Source organism: Protopterus annectens, chromosome 16.part0 (genome assembly GCF_019279795.1).
Source record: "Protopterus annectens isolate FY-2018-M chromosome 16.part0, PAN1.0, whole genome shotgun sequence".
NCBI lineage: Eukaryota > Metazoa > Chordata > Ceratodontiformes > Protopteridae > Protopterus > Protopterus annectens.
The window spans coordinates 74,874,113-74,898,793 of NC_056750.1; the positions used below are offsets into that span (position 1 = coordinate 74,874,113).

The window sequence follows — 24,681 nt, forward strand, 5'->3', positions numbered from 1 at the left end:
GAGGTCGTGAGATGTTGGTTACAGCCGGAACCGACAAAAAGGCAGGAGCTCCGCTCGGCAACAGCTCCAAACAGGGAGCCGACGGTTTGGCAGGCTTTAAGGATTTTCCCAGAGGCTTAGCCGGGGATCCTTCTGGCTTAAGTAAGCCTCTCAAAATGAGCTTGTTCCTACGCTCCTGCAGGACTCTCGGGCTGAAGGCGTGGCAGACCGAGCAAGAGTCTTGCAGGTGTAGGGGACCCAAGCAATAAACACAAGTGTGACCGTCTGTCAGAGACAGTCACACTTCCTGAAACCTGAAACTCTGGTATCTTTAGACATATTAAAAAATGGGATACCAAAGGGAAAAAAGTAACTAGTGCTTAAACACAACACACATGCACTAGATAACTATAAGACTATAGCCACACAACTACCTTACTACTTTTATATATATATATATATATATATATATATATATATATATATATATATATATAACAATACAAGAAAAACACTAATTGTCTAACAAGGCCTAACATTACCCTAAAGGGTGGGGGACTCTAACAAAAAACGAGTTTGAGTGGGATATCCAAAGGGGACACAATCTAATTAAAACTAGGAGGGAAGAATTTCTAAATACAAAACAGTATATGAAAAAAATATTGGTAATAACACAAGAAAAGCTTTATACGACCTGGAGCCGGTAAAATCGCAACCTCGCAGCTGAAGCGGCAAACGACATCTGGGTATCCAACGCCTAGCATTGTGGGATATGGGGAGGCCTCGAGCCGGTAAATAGCTCTCGAGCTTTAGTAGAAGGCAGAGTCGGAGCAGAGGATCAGCTCCGAACCATCCAGCAAGAATGAAGGCGAGATAGACAACTTAACATCTATATGTTAAGGCAAGCATATGAATCATGTTGATATTCACAAATGACATTTGACTATTTACAAAATTCCAGATAGCTGTGCTGGCAGTGTCACAGATACCTATAATATCTGAAAACAAATAACTAAAAAAGATTAGTGTGTGAAAGTTAATAGAATGGGAAGCCAATAATTCATTTGGTCTACCCACTAGAGACTGGCTTCCCTATCAACGATGGACATCAGAATACAGGCAAAGAGAAAGAAATAGGGGATCCTAAGTGAAATACCAGCACTGGAAAGTTTTTAGTAGAATCTAGAATAAGAAGTTATGTAATTACCATAATGTTCCATCTGAGTAGGTAAACTTCATTTGTCAGCAACCTATGGGTTATCGGATCCATATCGGATCCGAGCCGGCAGCTTCCAACAGCTAAGATCAGAGCTCCAATCTCCTCCCCCTTACCCATAATCCCCTGCTATCCCTTCCTGACCTCAGATAGAGTTTGCTTATCCATAAACCATACGATACCAAGAACCACCTCCATACTCTAACCTGGAGACAATCCGCCATGAAAGCAGGAGTCCTTTGAACATCCATATAGGTTAGGGGGACTGAGGGAGGGACGGTTGCTGACAAATGAAGTTTACCTACTCAGATGGAACGTTATGGTAAGTACATAACTTCTTAATCTGAAGTAGTTAACTTCATTTGTCCATCAACCTATGGGACAGAGTCCCCAGCTACCCGATTCTTGGGAGGTCCTCATGGAAGGATGTTCCGGAGCACTGCAGAGCCAAAGGATGCTCTCCCTCTGGAAACAATATCCAACTTGTAATGATTTATAAATGTATGAGATGAAGCCCAAGTGGCTGCTGAACAAATGTCATCCAACGACACCCTAGATCAAAAAGCCACAGAGGTAGAAATCGATAGAGTAGAATGAGCATGGACTCCTTGAGGTGCAGGCCAGCCAGAACTCCCATATGCCAAAAGAATACATTGGGAAATCCATCTGGACAATGTGACTTCTGATACAGGTTTTCCCAAAGAGGACTTGGCAAAGGATACAAAAAGCTGGTCTGATTTTCTGTGATCAGCTGTCCTGTGCAAACAGAATCTTAGTTGCCTATGTACGTCTAGAGAGTGCAATCTGTATTCACCTTTGTTCTGATAATTTGGAAAGAAGACTGGTACATTAATAGATTGGTTGATATTAGACTCAGAAGCAATTTTAGGCAGAAAGGAGGGGTTGGTCCTGACTGAGACTATCTTTGTGAAAAATCAAATACGGTGGCTTGGCGCAAAGGGCTTAAAGCTCCGAGACCCTTCTGGCCGAAGTTATGGCAAGAAAAACTCTTCCAAGATAAGTATTTCAGATCCACCGATGTTGCAGGCTCAAAGGGAGGAGCTGTTAGAGACTGAAGTACAAGAGTTAAATCCCAAGGAAGGACTGCATCTTTTACCGGAGGTCTTAGCAGGAAAGTGCCTTTTAGGAAGGTCTTACATAATTTGGACGAAGTCAAAGGGCCGAGATTCACTGCCAACATAATGAGAGATTGCAGCCAACTGGACTTTGACCGTAGAAGAGCTAGCACCTTGATCGAATAACCCTGACAGAAAATCTAGTACTGCTGGCAACGGAGCTGTAAAGGGATCCAAGTTCTGATGCTCCGCCCAAATAGAAAAACGCTTCCATTTGCTATTATAAATTCTTCTAGTAGATGGCTTGTGAGCGGCTACTAGAATAGCCTTGACAGGGGACGAGATACCGGGAGTCCTAGCTATAAGTGGAACTGGATCAACCAAGCTGTGAGCTTGAGGTTGTCCAGATTCGGGGTTGACAGGCCTGATGGGTGAGAGATCAGATCCGGGATGGCATCTAGAATCCATGGGGGATTCACTAGATGAGACCATAGATATGGGAACCACGCTTGACGAGGCCAGAATGGGGCAATGAGGATTATTCTGCTCCCCAACCGTCTAGCTTTCTGTAAAAACTTTAGCATCAGGGGCAGAGGAGGGTAAGCATAAAGTAGATCGGGTGGCCAAACATGTACCAGAGCGTCTCTGGGGGATTTCCCGGGTGGGGGAATTAGAGCGAAGTAGCCGCTGCACTTTGCGTTCGAAGGAGAGGCAAAAAGATCGCAACGAGGTTGACCCCATTTGGAGAAGATTTGCTTCGCTACTTTCGGGTTCAGAGACCACTCGTACGGTGAGAGGATGGATCGACTCAGTCTGTCTGCCAAGATGTGGGACAGTCCCGGAATGTGCGTCGCCCATTCCCACACTCTCATGGCCTCCCAACAAAGTGGATAGGACCTGGTTCCCCCTTGTTTGTTAATATACCAGACTACCGACATGTTGTCGGTCTGGATCACAATTGTCCCCAAGGGAAGAAGGTGTTTAAGTGCTTGCAATGCCAAAGGCACCGCTCTCATCTCTAGGACATTGATATGCAATGAGGTCTCTGAATGGTTCCACGTGCCCTGGATGGTCCTGCCCAAGCAGTGCCCCCCCACCTGAGGTGAGAGGCGTCTGTGGTCACCGTGGCTAGAGGGGACAGAGAAGGGGCGCCCCTTCTGGAGGTCCGGGGACTGGAGCCACCATAAGAGGGCTTTCCTGCACACCCTGCTGAGAGGAACGGGGAAGCTCAGGGGATGTCGCAGGAAGGACCACTGGACTTGCAAGGTCCACTGAAGAACTCTCATGTTTAAGCGCGCCATGGGTAGTAGGTTGATGGTTGCCGCCATAGAGCCTAGAGCCCTCAAGACCAATTCCGCAGGGGGAACTGGGGATTGTAGAAGGGCCAGTACATGGAGTTTCAGAGTTCGTAGCCGGTCCGGAGTCAAGAAGGCTAGAAGCTGGTTTGTTCAATCCTGGCTCCGATGAAATCTAGGATTTGAGTTGGAAGATTTTCCTATGCTGATCATGATCCCCAGCTGGAGATCTAGATGGAGAAAGTAATCCCTGGCAGTGCAAAGTAGATGCCTGGTAGGGGCGGTCAGGAGCCAGTCGTCCAGGTATGGAAAGACCTGAATTCCGTGGAGTCTCAGGTGGGCCGCTACAACAGTTAACACTTTGGTGAACACCCTGGGGGCTGTGGTGAGACCAAAGGGAAGGACCCTGAATTGATAATGGCTGGCTCCCAGCCGGAAGCGGAGAAACCTCCTGGATAGTCTGTCCATCAAAATGTGGTAGTACGCATCCTTGAGGTCTATGGAGCACATCCAGTCGTTCTCCTGCAGAAGGGAGAGAATGGATTGAAGAGTGACCATCCGGAACTTTTCTTTAGCTCCCGACAGGTTCAGGAAGGACAGGTAGAGGATTGGTCTTAGGTCCCCCGTCTTTTTTGGCACCAAGAAGAACCTGGAGTAAAAGCCTGATCCGTACTGGTCTGGGGTGACGTGCTGGATTGCTCTTTTTTCTAGCAGCCAGAGTATTTCCTCGGCTGCTGCCTCCCTTTGATTGGGTGGGACATCGGGGAGGCTTCGGGAACTGAGAGGAGGATTGAGAAAGGGGATCTTGTAGCCTCTGGATATGATCTGAAGCACCCAGTGATCTGTTGTAATGGACTCCCAAGCTGTCAGGTGCCTCGAGAAACCCCCCCCCCCCGACTGCCTCCAGAGTGGAGCAGTTGGGTAACACTTCAGGGTTGTTGCGTGGGCTGATCAGAGAAAGGTTCTCTGGACCCAAAGTTCTTCGGGCCCCCTCTGCCTCTAGAGCGGCGTCCACCCTGTCCTCCTGTTGAGACTTCCGGAACCACATCTTCTTCTGTCCCTTTTGGTTCCTGGAGAAGGACCTCTGGGGAGCAGAGAAGCAGACTGACGGCAGACGTCTTCCAGTCTTTCTCGCTCTGGACCAGTGTGTTGCGTATGGTCTTGCCAAAAAGGGCAGAACCATCAAACAAGGTATTTGCGAACGACGCCTTAAAGGGTTCCGCAAAATCACAATGACGGAGCCACGCCTGTCGCCGTAGGACGACGCCCGCTCCGCTAGCTCTAGTGGCTCCTTCCGTGGCATGGGATAGTAACTGCATAGAGGTATTGGAGATAGATTTGAGAGTGGCCATTCGGGTAGAGTACACTTTCTTGTCCTCCACCGACGTGGACTCTGGGGGCGACCCAGCGTGTTCTTTGATAAGATCCCGCTGGAGCCGTATCACGTGTGCCATATAATTCAGCGACCTCACAGAAAAGGTGGCTGAAGCGAACACCGGCTTCCCCAGACGGTCCATCGTCCGAGACTCCTTGTCTGGAGGATGGACCGAGGAACTCTCCTGGGCCAGTTCCCTTTTGGTGGCGGCCACCACCAACATGGCATCTACTGAGGCTCCCTTGCTCCAACATGACTTGTCCGAAGGGGGGCTGAGAATTTTGTCCGGCCTCTTTGGAATGGGCTCCAGTGTCCGGTTCCTTCCATGCCCTGGTAGTAATCAGGTCTACCAGGGGATCGGCAGGAGGAGACACCCAAGAGGTAGACGGGCTTGCTTCAAACGCCTCCAGAAACAGACTCGTCAGAGGAAGGTTTTGGGGCAGACCACCCCCCATTCTGATCCGAAGCATCTCCATGATGTCTCTGAAGGAGATGTCTTTGGGGGGTGACCTTGGGGAACCTTCCCCTTCCTCCAAGTCCGTGTCCTCTGTCAAGGACTCAGGGGAGTCCAAGTGCCTCCTCTTGCACTTGCGTTTGTGAGAGACCTCCTCGGGGGGGGGGGGGGGTCTGTCCGAAGAGGCCTCACCAACCACATCCTGTTCCAGCAAGGGAACTATCTGGGACGTCTGAGCAGGCTGTCCCTGGGGCCGGGTGATGGAAGGCAGACCCATCTGAGAGAGTGCAGGGTGGAGCCGTAGCTGAAGCCGGGGGCCTGGAATCCCTCGACAAAACCCTCTCCACGACATCGAACGCCGAAGGAGAGCTGCTCTCCCTAGGATCCGAGAGCAGACCCCCCCTCGGATCAGACGTGCGGATCAGAGCCGGCGCAGTCGGATCTGAAGGGCCAGTATGCTGCGACCGAGACTGAGCCGAAGCCATACTGACACCTCCGGATCCGAAGCTCAGCTCTCGGCTCAGAGAGCTCGGATCCGTAGAAAAGGGTCCCGACAGACTCGAAGGTAACATCGGCGCCGAAGTACCTGATACTATCGGCACCGACAGTCCCCCGGCTCCGAACCCCGGTAGTGGGTCGGAGAAGGAGCAATTGGGGCAAAAAAGGGGGTCGAGCTCCCCCCCGCAGCCTGGAGAAACCTACGCATCATCCGGTCCAAGTCTGCATCGGACAAACTCCGAGTAGACCTTGATGAGGCCACCGAGGCAGGCCGGGAGTGCTGCCTCGATGAGCTCGAAGGCGACCGGGTCTCCCCCTCCTCCGGCCCCGGCAAAAAGCGGGGGGACCGGAGCCGGGAAGGAGAAGACCGAGGCCCTGGGAGGAGAAACCAGTTTGGCTGGCGGGGCCGATGCAGAAGCTTCGGCCCGCTGCTTGTGGTGCTTTTTCCGGCGTTTCTCCTTTCTAGCATCCCTCTCCTCCTGGCCCAAGGTGGGAGGTTGAGTCCCGGCCAGGGGAAGGGAAATAACAGGTGGCGCTGTGCCACGGAGGGACCGGAGGACGAAGCCGGGTCCGGAGGCAGAAGTCCCGCCAGAATCAGCTTCGACCTCCGGTCCTTGAGGGCCCTGGGGTTTGAACGCTGCGCAAATAATACAGCCAGTGGAAAGATGTTCAACCCCAAGGCATAAAACACAGTGTGGCCATCCGCTGGGGACAGCTTATGGCCACACTCGGTACACTTTGAAAAGAATGTTTTGGGTGCCTCTGCCATACCTACAAAAGAAAACACACTCACTAGGCCCCAAAACCACATACCCTAACGCGCACACAAGGGGGATGGAACAACACTAAAAGGTTAACTAAACACAAGATAGAGAAAACGTTAATGCTACTGGGGAACTATGCTAAATCACACAAAAATTTGTTTAAAACTAAGAAAAAGGAGATCGCACAAATTCGACAACCACCACGCCTGGAAGCTCGGATCAAGCTGCTGAGAGAACCGCGGCAAACTAGATCTGAGGTCAGGAAGGGATAGCAGGGGATTATGGTTAAGGGGGAGGAGCTTGGAGCTCGGATCTTAGCTGTTGGAAGCTGCCGGCTCGGATCCGATAACCCATAGGTTGGACAAATGAAGTTAACTACTTCAGATCAGAAGTTGCCTTTAAAAATGGGATACTTATTAGGGCATATAAAATATGGCATGATAACTACAGGAATCAATCCACTGAGGTTAGAAAGGCTTGGAAAGATGGATTGGATAAGCAGTTTACAAAGACACAATGGAATGATGTGTGGGTCCCAAACATGCAACAAAGTTTAGAAGATTTAGGATTTTTGCTTGGAGGTGCTTGCAGAGGTATTTTATATTCCAAGCAGACTCCAAATAAGTTTCTTAGGTGGATTGCAAATGTTGGAGGTGTGATAGAGAAGAAAGAGATAACTGGGAACATTTTTTGGCAGACTTCAAAAATTCCTTGCAGGCTACTCTGTCATAATCCTGCAGAAAACATGGTCATAAATACTGGGTGAGCAAACTGGTATAATTAAGGAAATTATTTTTTGAACTGTGCCACAGAATCGGATTGCCAGGACATAGAAAGGCCTTGATGACATTAATTCTGGTGGATGCCAAAAAAGCAATTACTAGAAAATGGAAATCTAAGTATAAACCAAATATACTATACATAGTGATTATAGTAATAAGAGATAAAACTACCAAGTGTGATTTTAGAAAAGGGTAGGAACAAACTTCATAGAAAAAATGTGAATTGCAGGAACAAAACACGCAGAATAATGTTTGAGGAAGAATGAGGTTTAAGGGAAGGAAATAAGGAACTGAATGAGTTATGTAATGTTTTGACTGACAATGACTGTAGAGATTTTAAGTTATGTATAATGTTTGCAAGTAAAAAATATGTCAATGTGATTTGTTTTGATTTATATAACTGTAGGATTGCCTAGGTCATAAGTGTTAACTCAATAAAAGCCTCATTGAGTAAAAAAAAAAAAAAAACAGCAAAAAGATGTTTATTTCACCCATTTTTTCTCATAACAAATGCATTTCTTCATTATGCATGTGTGCATCCATCCAGACTAGGAAAAATATGCATATGCCTTTAAATGGTAGTCATGTATACCATACCTTTCAACTATACAGATTTTCACACAATGTCCAGATTTTTTGCCTCATATTTTTGTTTTTCCACAAAATTGTGGTTTTCTGGCAAATTAGTGGTAAATCATTAAATATTGAAGTTAGAAAATAATGACAGATGTTTGAGTTTCAGACTTCATATCCTTCAGAAAATTCATGCTAATGCAAAACCTGTTATTCTATCAACTTTCTAAGTTTGTAAAAGCAATATTTAAAAACTGTCCCTATTTTTGGGCCTTTGTCTCACTTTTCTTTATGGCTTTGTCCAGATTTCTTGCTCTATGATGTTGAGAGGTATGATGTATACTGTAGTATGGATCGTGGTATGGGAATATTTTCACAGCAACTGGATAAAGAACATCTTATTTTGACAAATTATCACAGAATAAAAGGGGGTGGGGCTGGTGGGCTAAATTCATAGAATTAGCATCTCCTATACAAATATATTAAAGAAAACCTAGAAATATGCATTGAGAGATGGCCCAGCTGGAAAACAGTGAATTATGCCTTCTAGAAGTACTTGTTTTGAGAGATGAGATGAGATTTAGACCTTAGGAGAAGCTTGCAGCTTTGGGCTTTTCTTTTGGTTACAAGACAGTCACCAACACTGGATGGTCGACTAAATACTTATGAAGCTACTGCTTGCTTTATTTTGAAACTAATAAACAAAGTCTTGCAATATGCTGCTTAGACAATAAATAAACCTGTATTTTATGTACGTCTTGCCTAGAGTGTCTTGTTTATTTTTTTTTTACATTTGTTAACCGGGGGTGTCTGACTGAGCCAAAAAGGCCCTTTTTCAGCAGACGCCCGGGGAGAAAAGTTCCACAAAGAAAAATTAGACATTTAGTTATTTAGACATGATCGGTATACACACAATTTACAGGAGACATGTTTTTACAGTGGTATGCGGCACAAACAGTTACAGTGGAGAGAACAAACAAAAAATATTAATTTTAAAAAGGTAATTAATAGTTTGGAACTCACACTAACAGAATGCAACATAGACAGATTGATAGAGATATTACAGTTGTATAAATTGAACTTACCATAACAGTAGATGTACAAATGATCACTGCTGCAGTAGCCTTAGCTTTATGGGTTACAACCTGCCAAGGATATAATGACTGGCCAGCTTCTGTAGCTTCAGGGCACCCTCTACATGTCCAAACTGTCAAGAACCATAAGCTAAGTTGACTAACAGACAAGTTTGGGCACAAAGCTCTTCAAAGCTTTCCTGCCAGCAGAAAAAGGGAGACTGAGCCCTGAAAAGACTATTCTAGGAACTACAAACCATAAATGGCCACACCCTAGCATATAAAAACACACCAAAAACAAATGGAATGGAGGAAGGGACAGGCTACTGCAGCAGGGATCATTCAAAAATTTACTGTCATGGTAAGTTCAACTTGTACAACTGTATTGTGTATCATATCAATCACTGCTGGAGTAGCCTTAGCTATACAGGTAGATCACCATGGCGAGTCCAGCAAATCCTGGATAATGGTCATAGCAAATAAACTTCATCTGGACCTAGAGAAAGAATCAAGCTTACAGTACTTTGTTCATCTGTACATGATTTTACACACAGCAGCTTCTAGAATACTTTTAGAATCCAACCCTTCAAGAAGACAAAGATGAAGCACAGGCCCTGGGAGAGAACCACTTAATACTGCCTGTAACAGATTTGTTATAGTGAGTATAGCAAAACATAATAGTCTTAGACAACTGCTTGGAAATAGTCTGTTATGACACGGGTTGTCCCTTATCTTTACAAGAAAAAAAAACTGATTTGAAGATCTGAGAGCTATAGTTCTCTCAAGATAGTACCTGAATTGTGGATATCCAAGGTATGAAAAATCCTTCCTCCTCCAGTTTTACATTCAGGAAAGAAAATGAGTAGATGGACAGTTTGGCTTAAAGTAAACTTGGATACCACTTTAGGCATAAAAGCAGGATTAATTCTGAAAGAAATCCTGTCTCTATGGAAAATGAGAGCCTGCAACTCAGATACCCTTCTTGCAGAGGTGAGGTCAGAGCAACCATTTAGTCAGAGCAACCAGTAAAACTGTTTCCCATGTTAAGAACATCAAGTTTAGCCAGATCAGCTAGTTTAAATGGAGTAAGTGTTCGCTTTTCTAACACAAAATTAAGATCCCAAGGAGGGGCCACCACTTTAATTGGTTGCCTGTTAAGCAAAGCCCGTTCAAGAACATTTTGACATGAGACTGCATTGAAAGAGGAGGATCTATGGGCCGACATGCTGAAATCGCTGATAAATAAACCTTGATAGGGGAATAAGAAAGACTATCAGATAGTAACTCACACAAATTGTAAAACCCCCAAATGGCTGCTGGTTATGTTAACACCAACTAGAAAACCCTTTATATTTGCTAATATATGATTTTTCTAGTAGAAGGCTTTCTTGCCTCCATTAGTACCTGCTGTGCATCCTCAGTAAACAGGTGCCTAAAAGGAATTAAGACCTTATCATCCAAGCAGTCAACTGAATAGGATTGATATCGGAGTGTATCAAACGCACCTCTTATATGCATAGATGCAGTCTGTGACGAAGCTTGTGGCAATTGCCCCAACCATTCCCAAAAGAATGGAAAACCACATTTGCCTAGGCCAGAAGGGAGTCACCACAATGATCTTGGGGGATTCCTTCTGAATCTCCAGAAGTACCCTGGATACCAGGAGAAAGGGTGGTAAAGCATATAGGAACATTCCTGTCCAAAGAAAAAAAGCATCTGTCTTGTAGGCCTTTTTCCACAGAGTCCTGGAACAGAATTTTGCTGGTTCATTGTTCAAAACAGGAGGCAAAATGGTCTACTTGAGGAACTTCCCACAGATTGATCAAATGTTGGAAGACCTCTGATCCGTTTTCCATTCGTGAGGGTATGCCTTGGCCCTAAGCTTGTCTACCCGACAATATTTCTCTGACAGAATGTAAGATGCCTTCAGAGTGAGACTGTGCTGTGAAGCTGTATCCCAAGCTAACACAGCTAGTCTGCAAGAGGGGTGTGACCTGGTTCTCCCTTGATTGTAGACGTACCACATGACTGTGGAATTGTCTGAAACCACTTTAGAGAGGTCTGAGGCCAAAGATGATTTAGAGAGTCGAGTACGTTAACAGGACAAGCAGCTCCTAGACAATTATGTGCTTGCATCTGTCCTTGGTGTCCCACACCACTGCACTTTTATCCCTATTGAAACTGCTCCTCAAGCAATGCTTGAAGTGTCTGTTGTGGCTGACTGCTTTGAGCAGGGGAAGGAGAAGGGGGGACGTGGATTAAAGGCGGTCATCTACACCAAAAGATTTCTCTTCTGACAAACCACAGCACCTGAATTTGAAAAGAAACAGTGTTGATGCTGGGACCAGAGAGATTTCAGGCACCACTGTATCTTTCTCATGTGGAGTCTTGACAGAGCTATCATGAGAATCACAGATCCCATGAGATCCAGAATCCTGAAGTATTTATTTGTGGTGACAGAAGTCTGAATGGAAAACCACAGAAGCAAACATAAGTAAAGATATATTTTTTTTCCTGTGGAAGAAAAGCTCAATATGAAAAAATGTGGATACCATGTAGCCTGCAATGAAGTATGACTGTGGCTAGACACTTTGTAAACACTCTTGTTGCAGTGGATAGTCCAACGATTAAGATACAAAACCGATAAAGTGATCCAGACATACAAAACCTTGAGAAACGTCTGACATCTGGGTGAATAGGGATGTGATAAGGATCATATGTTTAGTGTTACCAAGTAAAATAGGGAGAAGAGGTAACAGGTTGTGAAGTGACATTATTCTGATTTAGGGTACTATCACAAACAGGTTTAGGAAAGAAAGATACAGAACCGGTCTCCAAGCATTTTCTTTCTTTGGCACTAGGAACATCCTTGAATAAAAACCCTACCCAACTTAGGAAGGAGGAACTGGTTTTGTCAGTCCTTGGGACAGCAAGTGATGAAGAACAGGTGGAAACAAGAGTTGCTGCAAAATGAGGAATGATTCCCTGGAAAAGAATTTCCTACCACTGCCATCGGTTACCTCGAATGAAATTCAGAATCCATTTGTCTGCTGCAGTCTGTTGCCAAAGAGAAAAATTATTAGTTATGTACTTACCATAACTTGGTATCTATGTTGTCTTTTCATTCCTCCTCATGGCTGGGTTATGGATCTGATCCTTGGATCAGACTCAGCCGCAGTTTTACAGACTAGGATCCAAGCCTCAAGCTCCACCCACTTCCCATAATGCACTGCCCCCTGACTAACTCCCTCAGATCAGTTGATAGAGAGCAGAGAAAGAAAGAAAGGAGTATACATCAAGAACCAGAGGCTCAACACCAGGAACATGAGTTTCAAAAAGGTTCTCTCCAGGTCTTCTAGAACACTGGGTAAGGGGGATGGCAGGGAGGGTACGGAATGAAAGAAAACAAAGATACCAACTTATGGTAAGAACATAACTAAAATTTTCTGCTGTCACTTTCATTCCTCCTCATGGTTGGTAGAGTCCCCAGCTGTACAACTCCTGGGTGGTCTTAGGGAAGGATATGCCGGAGTACTGCCAAACTGAAGGAAGCTCTGCTCCTGGAAACAATGTCTAATTTGTAATGTGAGCCAAAGATATGAGCTTTTGACCAAGTGGCTGCAGCCCAGATATCTACAGATGCCCTGGAAGAAAAGGCAGATGAGGTGGACATAGACCTAGTTGAGTTGGCCTTAGGAGGAGGAGGTAGCTGTAATCCATTCTTTGCATAAATCAAGGTAATACAGTCAGCCATTTAGACTGAGTAACTTCTGAAACCATCTGACCTAGATGGCTATGAGAGAAGGACACAAATAACTGTTCTGATTTTTGAAAAGGTTTTGCTCTGTGAAGATAAAAACGCAACTGCTTATGAACATCAAACAGATGTAACAAACATTCTTTTTCATTACAGAAATTTGGAAAGAAAACTAGTAGCTGTATGGTTTGGTTGCAGTTAGATTCTGTAGTGACCTTGGGCATGAAAGCGAGATTAGTATGAAGGGACACCCCTGTCTTTCTGGAAAATAATGTAAGGAGGCTTAGAAGACGAGGCCTGAATCTCAGAAATTCTCTTTGCTGAAGTGATAGTGATGAGAAAGACAAGTCTTCCATGAAAGAAACTAAGTTACAATCACTGGCTGGTTCAAAAGGTTTTTGAGTTGAGCCTTGTAAGACCACAGTGAGATCCCATGGTAGGGAAGGATCTTTGACTGGAGGCCTGAGGAGGAAGATGATTTCAAGAAGGCCTTGTACAGTCTGGAAGTAGTACGCAATTTGAACACACTACCAGAATGAAAGTTAGAGATGGCTACCAACTGAAGTTTGATGGTAGAGAAGCTGGCTCCTTCTTTGAAAAGAGATGCAAGAAAGAGGATAGCTGAAACTGGAGCTGAAAAAGGGTTAATGTTCTCTTTAAAGGCCCAGAAGACAAATCTCTTCCATTTACTCCCATAGTCTTTCTTGGTCACTAGTTTTTGGGAGACTAGAATGATGTCTCAGATGGAGGAAGCAAGCCTGGACTTTCAAACAACCACTGGAAGTGGAGAAACCAGGTGGTCAATTTGAGGGATCAGACTGAGGTTAAAACCCTCTATCGGGTGAAAAAGCAAGTCCTGCTTGGGTTCCAGTATGCATGGAGGATATTTCAGGTGAGACCAGAGGAAGGGGAAGCAAATATGATGAGGCCAATGGGGGCAGTGAGGAATACCGAAGACTTCAGATGCTTTGCTTTCTGAAGAAACTTTAGGATCAAGAGTAGTGGGGGATAAGCATAGAGGAGACTGGGGGAGCTAACTGTGAACCACAGCATCCCTAGGGGACACCCCCAGAGGGGGAATCAGGGTGAAGTAGTTGTTGCACTTGTTGTTCTGGGGGATGCAAACAGATCACAGCAGGGTTGACCCCAGTGGCTGAAGATAAAGTCTGCTACTGATTGGTTGAGGGACTACTTGTAAGGAGTCAGAATGGACCTGCTGAGCTTGTCTGCCAGGACGATGGATTTCCCCGGTATGCGAGTTGTAAGTAGAAAATGGTCTGAAGACATCACCCATTCCCAAACCCCCATGGTCTCTCTGCACAATGGGTAAGAATAAGTTCCTCCTTGTTTGTTGATGTACCACACCACTGACATGTTGTTGGTGTGAATAGCAATAGTTCCTAGAGGGAGAATGTCATGAAAGGCTTGCAATGTAAGGAGGACTGCGCTCATCACCAGAACATTGATATGCAGTCTGGTCTCTATGTGCAACCACATGCCTTGGACCTTTTTTCCCTTGAAATGTGCCCCCCCCCCCACCCCAACTGGGAAGCGTCCATGGTCACTGTGGCTTGGGGGAAGGAGGAAGGGTCTGCTTATCATCAGTTTGTCCGACAGCAACCACCTTTGAAGATGCCTTCTGCAAACCAAAGTCAGTTTGATAGGAACAGATAGAGGCTGGTAGAATATAGACCACTGAGCAGCCAAGGCCCACAGAAGAAGTTGCATAAAATACCTTGCAAGAGGGACTAAGGGGGATGGAAGCCACCAGATGACTTCTGGACCGTCTATTTTGATGTGATACTAAGCATCCTTTAAGTCCACTACGTACATCCAATCATCCTTCTGCAGCAGTGGTAGATTGGACTGATCATCTTCTTTACAAGCAAATTCAATTTGTTTAGATCCAAAATGGATCACAGGTCCCCAGTTTTCTTGGGCACTAAAAAGAAGTGAAATTAAGTTGCAAATCCTTTTTTTTTTTTTTTTAGTCGGGATCCCTTGGATGATTTTTTTGCAGTTAATTTAGAATTTCTGCTATTGCAAACTCCCTCTGACTGGGGTGGAATGTCAGGGAGTCTCTGACCTCTCTGGTGGAAGAAGGAGAAAGGGAATAAAATAACCTCTGGATATAATCTTTAGCACCCATTTGTTTTGTGTTATAGTGGTCCAGGTGGTCGGATACAGAGAAAAATACCTGACTGCCTCCAGAGATGAGCAGTTGGGCAGGACTTCAGGAGCATTGATAGGGTCTATCAGAGAAAGGACCCCTGAATTCCTGATTATGCGGATCCCCTCTGCCCCTGGGGTGGCATCTCCCATTGAAACTTCCTCCTCTGCCTATAGAGAAAGGATCCCTGTGTTGATCCTGGGAAGACCCCTGAGATTTTCAGAACCAGGTTTTGTTTTTGTTGAGCTGGTTTCAAGAAAAGGAGCACTATGGGGTAAAAAAAATGTGGATCCCCTCTGCCCCTGGGGCGGCATCTCCCACTGAAACTTCCTCCTCTGCCTATAGAGGAAGGATCCCTGTGCTGATCCTGGGAACACCCCTGAGATTTTCAGAACCAGGTTTTGTTTTTAAGCTGGTTTCTAGAAAAGGAGCACTATGGGGTAAAAAAAAAAGTACAGTTGTGTAACCTTAACATACATGTAGATGTTAGAGTGTATTCATTGTTGCAGTCATTACATTTGGGTTATCTGCTTGCAGGTAGCCCTCAGTCGGCCTGATTAACAGTCTTGGGTCCTGCGTCAGTTGCTGTCCCTTCTTCCATGACGTCAGGGGTATAAAACATGCAGCAGACGCCATTACGTCAGTTTTTCTTGCCCCAGATGTCAGGTGTCCGCCTAATGGGAAGCAATTAAATATAAAAGTACAAAGATATACCTCCAACAAAAAAGCAGATACAGCAAAAAGGCTTTTAAGCATAGTAAAGGAAAGTAGAGGTATAGCCAAAAGAAGTTATGGGTCTGGAGGGTGGGTAAAGTACAGTTTTGTACCTACCATAAATGTAGATGTTCGAAGATCCACATTGCTGCAGTCCTTACACTTGGGTAGTCCGCTGTCCTCGGTCGGCCCGAATATCAAAGTATAAGGCTGACGTCGGTCAAGGCGCATTTGACTGACATCAGGACGTCAGGGTACAAATGCGCATGACCGACGTCATATCCTCAGTCTTTTCTTGCCCCAGATGTCAGAAGACCCTAAAAATAAAGGTCAAAACCAAAAGACAGCAAACAAACAACCAACCATCCTAGCACTAAAAATATGTACAATATATACAATATACATCAAATTGACAACCCAACCCACACAACCACCTCTAACTACAGAGGGGAAGGAGGGAGGGTAAATTGGACTGCAGCAATGTGGATCTTCGAACATCTACATTTATGGTAGGTACAAAACTGTACTATGTTCTTCATCTCACATTGCTGCAGTCCTTACACTTGGGTAGAATCCCAAAGCAGAGGTAAGGGAGGATGGCCAAACTATAAGGAAGCAGGAGCTGCCAAAATGCCCTGCAAAACAGCAGTGGCAAAACCAGCCCTGGATTTAGAGTAAAGTGGTAGATGATAATGCCTAGAGAAAGTATGCACTGAACTCCACGTAGCTGCCTCCAAAATATCCTTGGTTGCCACCCCCCTCAAATAAGCTGTCAAGTGGCAGTAGCCCTAGTGGAATGAGGCCTAATCCCAGCTGGAATCTCCTTGCCATGATGGGAATAACAGAAAGCAATGCAAAACCCAATCCACTTAGAAATAGTTTGTTTTGACACAGGCTTGCCCTGAGAACTCAAAGCAAAAGAAACAAATAACTGCTGAGACTGCCTGAACCCTTTAGTTCTGTCCAAATAATATCGCAACTGCCTGTGTACATCTAAAGTGTGCAAAATCTTTTCCCCTTTATTTTGGGGATTTGCATAAAAAGTAGGCAAATGAATAGTTTGGTTTAAAGCCACACTAGAAACCACTTTAGGCATAAAGGAAGGATTAGTACGTAAAGATACCCTATCCTTATGGAAAATTAAGAAAGGCTCAACCGCCATAAGGGCCTGCAACTCAGAAACCCTTCTTGCAGAGGTAATAGCCAACAAAAAAGCAGTCTTCCATGATAAAAACTTTAATTCAGTAGTAGCTGCAGGCTCAAAAGGTTGTAGAGTGAGTTTCTCCAACACAAAATTGAGATCCCAAGCAGAAGTAGGAGCTCTTCGTGGGGGTCTTATATTCTTTGCCCCTCTAAGAAATTGCTTGAACAAAGGATGAGAAAACAAAGGTGGGTCACAATCATAGTGAGCCGAAATTGCTGCAGCATGAACCTTAATAGAAGAGAAGGACAAACCTTTGTCCAATAACTCAGTAAGATATTGAAGAGCCACACTTAAATTAGGCTCAGAAACATCAAAATCCTTTGCTGCACTCAAAAATAAAAATCTCTTCCATTTATCTGCGTACACTTTCCTTGTACTAGGCTTTCTAGCTTCCAAAATAACATTCAAAACTTGCTGTGGAAGTGGAGGCCCACTATGGTTCAAAACAGAATATGCCAGGCTGTTAGGTGCAGAGAGTGAAGCTTGACATTGAGCAAATGACTGTCCTCCTGAGACAACAGGTGTGGAATCGAAGGCAAAGGCCATGGAGGCTTCCGTACCAGACTTCTCAGTAATGGGTACCAATGCTGTCGAGGCCAATCTGGAGCTATCAAAATCATCCTTGGCTTGTCTTGTCTGGCCTTCAGTAGTACCTTTGGGAGGAGAGGCAGAGGCGGAAAGGCATACACATGAATATTGCTCCAATTGAAGGAAAGAGCATCCACTTTCCAAGCTGTGGGATGAAACCTTTTTGTGCAAAACTTTGGCAGCTGGTGGTTTAGTGGAGAAGCGAACAGATCTATGTCTGGAGTTCCCCAGGACACTGTCAATTTCTGAAATACATGAGGATCCAATTTCCACTCGTGGGGATCCATAATTTGTCTGCTCAACACATCTGCTAAGGAGTTCTGTGCTCCCGGCAGAAACCTTGCCTGAAGATTTAGCTGTAAACTGAGAGCAGTCTCCCACAAAATCATTGCTTGCCTGCATAGAGGATAAGAATGTGTTCCGCCTTGCTTGTTGATGTACCACATGACAGTTGTGTTGTCTGTTAGAATCAACACCTGCCCTGGAAGAAGTAAATCCTTGAAGGCTATCAATGCAAACTGGACTGCTAACATCTCTTTCAAGTTGATATGTAGATGTTGTAGTCTGGCAGGCCACTTGTCTTGTATCCACTTTCCATTCAGATGAGCTCCCCAAGCTTTGTCTGAGGCATCTGTCGTTAGAATCTGACTCGCCTCTGGCCGGGTCACAGAGAGTCCCTTGTTTAGGTGACATTCCTGAGCCCACCACAACAATTCCTTTTGAATGCAAGGTATTATTTGAATGACAGTGTCCAAATCCTGGCAGTGCTGTGTCCATACATTTTTGAGATACCATTGTAGCTTCCTCATATGCAGTTTGGCATTGGGAAGCACCAGAATACAAGATGCCATGAACCCCAAGGCTTGAAGGACTGTCCTTGCAGTCAGCCTGGACTGATGAGACAACTGATGAAAGTAAAGGGAAAGACTCTTTTGTTTGTCCGGGGTCAAAAAGGCCATCTGGGATGCTGTATTCAGTCTCACACCCAGAAAGCACATGTCCTGAGAGGGTACTAGACTGGACTTTATTTCATTCACAGAATACCCCAGGCATCTTAGCACTGCTATCACATAATCCAAATGCTGAAGAAGCTCGTCCCTTCCTTGAGCCAGAATCAGGCAATCGTCCAAATAAGGATAGATCTGTATTCCTTTTAACCTAAGGAAAGCTATCACTGGAGCCAGAACTTTCGTGAACACTCTGGGCACAGTAGATAAGCCAAAGGGCAATGCAGAGAACTGATAATGAGAAGTCCCAGCACGAAAACGCAGATACTTCCTGCAACTCAGTCTGATAGGAACATGAAGATAAGCCTCCTTGAGATCCAAAGTTACCATCCAATGATCTTTGCCCAGCAGAGGTAAAAGCTGCTGTAACGTCAACATTTTGAACTTGGGAATGTCCAGATAAGTGTTGAGAATAGATAAGTCCAAAATTGGTCTCCACGTGTTCCCTTTCTTTGGTACTAGGAACAGGCGAGAATAAAATCCTAGGCCCACTTCTGGCATAGGGACCGGCTGTATGGCCCCTATTTGGAGTAACAGAGAAATTTGCTTGTGAGCCTCTATTCTTTGTTGAGGAGGAACGTCTGGCATGCCTTTGAAAGGAGGCAAGGTATGGAAATAAAACCTGTAACCGTGGTGTATGATATCCAATACCCATCTGTCTTGGGTAATTAAACTCCAATTTTCTTTGAAAAGTGCCAACCTTCCTCCCAAAGGTGCTGCCAGACGAGAAGGCTCTGGCAGCTGAAAAGGTAGGTCATTGGGTCTGTTTACGAAAGGACTGACCCCTGCCCTCACCCGAAGACTGTGCAGGAGAACTCCCTGTTCTAGACCTGAAAGAGCCCTGAGCTCTGCCCCTACCACGTCTAGATCTACCCCTAGACTGGGAATCATAAGAAGGATACGTCCACCCCTTAGTAGGCCAATTTCTACTAAACTTTGGAGGCTGGACCTGCAAAAAATCTTTAACAGTCTGCATAGACTTAGCCTTGTCTTCCATTTTCTTTAAAACTGCCTCAACAGGAGAACCAAACACATCAGATTGTAAAGGAGCATCTAAAATCCTTATTTTAACATGGTCAGATAAATTCTGCTCCCTCAGCCAGGCGTGCCTGCGAAGAACTGACCCAGTGGCAGCCACCCTAGACGAGGCCTGTACAGCATCAAAACCACATTGCAAAGAATGCTTACCCACCTGTTCAGAAACATGTACTAAATCTTGCAACTCTTTACAATCAATACCTTCCGCCAAAGCATCAACCTTAGACTTCAATTGTGAAAGGAGATAGTTTTGGTATTTCAACATGTGAAACTGGCAATTCAAAGCCCTCATAGCTAGAGTGGAAGAAGTATAAACTTTCTTTCCCCATCTATCCAAGGCCCTAGCCTCTTTATCTGTAGGAACCGGATTCTTGACAACAGAAGCCTTAACACCTTTAGGCCCCTGACTAACAGTTTCTGGGTCTGCCCTAGGACTCTTAAAAAGATACTTATGAGCTTCAGGCACCCTATAATACCTAACAGGAGCAGGAGGCAAAGAATCAGGATTAAGAGAAGCCTCTGTAAAAACATCTTCCACCACATCCAAAACAGGAGGTATAGCCAAAGGCCTATGCTGGGGTAAAAACAAAAATTCCCTAAGCCTTTTCCTGGAATCAGAGAAGTCCTGACCTTCCCACTTAAAATGCTCCCTCATGGAATGAAGAGTTTCTGAAAAAGAAAAATCCTCAGGAGGAGAAGCAGAAGGAGTAGAATCATCCACCTCAGAATCTGAATAAGGAGAATACTCCTGCAAGTCTTCAGCCGAAGACTCTGAAACATCCGAAGCCTGCTCAAAACTCCCTAGCTCAGGCTCCACCCTAGGTCTCTTATCAGGAGGGGGCAAAGAACCCCTAATCAAAGTAATCAAATCTTCTGCCATTTTAAGCATATGCTTCTTGGGCACAGTTCCTGAAGCACTAGGGGTGACACCAACAGAAGCTAAACCTGGCCTGCCTCTGGGAGAAGCCTTGGAAACAGAAGGAGAGGGCCTAACCACCCTAGGAAGGGAAGGGAGTATAGTAACCTGAGAAGCCCCATCAGCCTGACCTGCCTCCTGAGAGGCCACATCCTGCAATAACAAAGTCTCCCTGGGATCCCAAAGAAACCTCCGGTGGAACCACCGGCTCCACCGACACCTCTAAAGAACCGGCGTCCGGTACGGACGGTTCTTCTAGCCTAGGCTTAACTGCTTTGTCCTTGCGCTTCTTCGAAGAAGCGCGCGGAGCATCCGACGGCATTTTATAATTGCACCGCTTCCCGAAGACTAACCTGGCACAATCTAACCTTCTCTTTATAGTGCGCTTATTGAATCTAGCACAAGAGCGACACCAAACAACGTCGTGCTCAGGCCCTAAACAAGGAATACACAAAGTATGATAGTCTCTATGCGGTATCTGTTTCCCATAAGAAATACAATTATTCACTTTTTCTGACATCCGGTAAACCACTGAGGCAAGAAAAAAACAAAATATTCCCCAACGGGGTACTTAGCCAACTTTGACTCGGTCTGAAACTCCGAAATCGAAAAATTTCAGAACGCCAACCGGCACTTGCAATGCTGCTTCTGCATCGGACCATGCGGCAAAAAAGACTGAGGATATGACGTCGGTCATGCGCATTTGTACCCTGACGTCCTGATGTCAGTCAAATGCGCCTTGACCGACGTCAGCCTTATACTTTGATATTCGGGCCGACAGAGGACAGCGGACTACCCAAGTGTAAGGACTGCAGCAATGTGAGATGAAGAACATCAAGGACTGCAACAGTGAATACACTCGAACCTACATTTATGGTAAGTGTACACAACTGTACTATGTTCTTCTTGTTTCACTGTTGCAGTCATTACATTTGGGTAGATTCCCAAAGCTATGGTTGGGAGGAAGAATTTAGATCGCATTAGGGCCAGCTATAAGGCCCTGCAAAACTGCAGTGGCAAAGCCAGCTCTGGATTTAGAGAAAATTGACAAATGATAATGCTTGGTGAAAGTACATACAGAACTCCATGTAGCAGCTTCTGGAATGCCCCTGGTAGGGACGCCTCTGAGAAAGGTTGTAGAGATAGATGCAGCCCTGGTGGAGTGAGGTCTGATCCCCTGGGGGATAGGTTTTCCATGGTGCTTATAGCAGAAATTAATGCATTTATAAATGGTTTGCTTTGAAATAGCCTTCCCCTCTGCCCCTGCAGCAAATGCTACCAGCAGTTCTTCAGATTTCCTTTGAGGTTTAGGCCTGTCCAAGTAGAATCTAAGTTGTCTGTGCACATCTAAGGAATGCAGTATCTGTTCCCCTTTATTCTGTGGATTGGGAAAGAAGGTTGGCAAATGAATGGACTGATTAAGAGCCACACTGGATACCACCTTGGGCATGAAGGAGGGATTGATTCTGAGGGACACCCTGTCCGCATGAAAGATGATGAAAGGCTCCACTGCCATAAGGATCTGTAATACAGATACCCTTCTAGCTGAAGTGATTGCTAAAAGGAAAGCTGTTTTCCAAGAAAGAAATTTTACGTCTACAGTAGCAGCTGGCTCGAAAAGAGGTAGAGTGAGTTTCTCCAAGACAAAGTTCAGATCCCAGGCTGGGGTTGGAGCTCTCCTGGGTGTTCTCAAATTTTTGGCCCCTCTGTGGAACTGCTTGAGCAGTGGATAAGAGAAGATGGGAGGTTCTGTGTTATAATGAGCTGAAATGGCTGAGGCGTGGATTTTAATGGAGGAAAAAGACAGGCCCTTGTGAAGCATCTCAGCTAAGTATTGTAAAATCTGAGGTAAATTGGGCGCTGCTGTGCTCATCCCTTGAGATTAGTAAGGCACAGAATTGTTTCCACTTTTCAGCATAAGATTTTCTAGTACTAGGCCTCCTTGCCTCTAAAATGATATCCATCACAGGTTTGCTGAGGAAGGGTAAAGGAGAGATTAAGTAATTAGCCAGGCTGCAAGGTTCAGTGTTAGAAGCTGAGGGTGCAGAATCTGGTTCTCCTGCTGAGACAGCAGGGAAGGAGTCTGTGGCAGGTGCCATGGAGATAACTGACACACTGCACAGGCGGGGGTACCAGTGTTGGCGTGGCCAGTCTGGAGCAATCAAAATCATCCTTGGTTTGTCCTGTTTGATTTTTGGTAGTACTTTGGAGAGCAGAAGCAGAGGAGGGGGGGAAGCATAGACTGATAGTTTTTTCAGGCTGAAGGACAGAGCATCCACTTTCCAGGCTTGTTTGTGGGTAGTCCTTGTGCAAAATTTGTCCAATTGGTAGTTCTGGGGAGAGGCAAACAGGGCTATACCTGGGCTCCCCCATTTGCCTGTCAACATGTTGAAAATCCTTGGTTCCAGTTTCTACTCGTGTGGGTCCATGAGGTTTCTGCTTAGTCCATCTGCCAAGTGTATTTAATTTTCCTGGCAGGAACTGAGCTTGTAGGTACACTTGGTAGCTCAAGGCTGTGTTCCACAATGCCATGGCTAGTCTGCAGGGGGGTAAGAATGTGTACCCCCCTGCTTATGTACCACAACAGTGGTGTTGTCCGTCTTTACCATTAGTTGTCCTGGAAGAATGTGGTCCTTGAAGGCTGTCAAAGCATTATGTACAGCTAACATTTCATTTTGATTGATATGCAGGTGCATTTGACGTGAGCAGCAGGGTGTGATGTAAAAGGTAGTCCCTTGTTTTGGTGGCAGGCCTCTGCCCACAAATGAGCTCTAGGCATAGGCAAGGTATGATAGGAATCCTTGTTTCTAGGTCTTGAGAATGTTGACACCATAGGCTTTTCAGATACCACTGTAGTTTCCTCATATGCAGTCTTGCATATGGAATTAGAAAAATGCAGGAAGCCATGAACCCCAAGGCTTGCAGTATTTGTCTTGCAGACAGCAAGGTTTTTGTGGCCACTTGTTTGAAGTAGGTTGTCAAATGAATTTGTTTCTCTGGCGTGAGGCAAGCCACCTGGGAAGTTGTATTCAAGCTTGCTCCCAGGAATATAATTTGCTGACAGGGTACCAGGTGTGATTTCTTTTCCTTTATGGTGTACCCCAGACAAGTTAGAACCCTTTGTACAAAGGCCAGATTATTCAAAAATATGTCCTGGCTTTCTGCCTGAATTAGACAATCGTCCAGGTATGGATATATTTGATTATTTCTTTGCCTGCAAAATGCAATAACTGGAGCTAGGCACTTTGTGAATACCCTGGGTGCAGTAGATAAGCCAAACGGCAGTGTAGAGAACTGATGGTGTGTGTAGCCTGCTTTGAAGCGTATGTATCTTCTGCAAGATTCCCGGATTGGGATGTGCAGGTATGCTTCTTTTAAATCTAGTGTTGCCAACCAGGCATCTTTGCCTAGCATAGGAAGTAATTGGTGAATAGTCAGCATCTTTAATTTTGGAATCTCCAAAAAGGTGTTTAGAGTAGACAGTTCCAAAATAGGACACCATGAATTGCCTTTTCTGGGTACCAGGAAAAGTCTCAAGTAGAAACCTTGTCCCTTTTCCTCTTCTGGTACCAGTTGAATAGCCCCCATGCTTAAGAGAGAAAGTACTTGTTTTTGGGCCTCTGCCCACTAATTTGGGGGTAGGTCTGGCAACTTGTGGAAGTGAAATCCGTATCCCTGGGACACTATTTAAAACCCATTTGTCCTGGGTAACGAGTTACCAATTCTTTGCTTGAAGAGCAATCTCCCCCCCCCAAAGAGGCAGTCAGTTGATAAGTGCTTGGACATTTTAAAAGGAAGCCATTGAGACAGTTTACCATAGGGGGAGTCTTATTATTCCTAGATTTGGAAGTGGAGGCCCCCCCCACTGCTTAGTTCTGTGTCCCCTGGGACTGAAACCTGGGGGTTTGGCTTAAGACCTGGAAGGGGCTAGAAAGGACCAATTCTTAGAGGGCCAGTGCCTACTAAATCTAGGAGGCTGAACTTGTAAAAAAATCTTTAACAGTTTGCATAGATTTAGCTTTATCTTCCATCTTTTTAAGAACTTCCTCAGCCTTGTTGCCAAACAGGCAGTCCTGATTTAAAGGAGCATCCAACAATTTAGCTCTAACATGAGCAGGCAATGATTGCTCCTTAAGCCAAGCATGCCTTCTGAGCACAGACCCAGTAACAGCAGCCCTGCAAGAGGCCTCTAATGAATCAAA

At 45.2% G+C, this 24,681-nt stretch overlaps 1 protein-coding gene across 2 annotated transcripts in view; it reads right to left on the reverse strand.

Moving 5' to 3' along the window:
• The window catches only part of LOC122790368 (E3 ubiquitin-protein ligase CCNB1IP1-like), a 621,129-nt gene that overhangs the window by 31,853 nt on the left and 564,595 nt on the right, over positions 1 to 24,681 (reverse strand). The gene's annotated exons all lie outside the window — the stretch shown is intronic.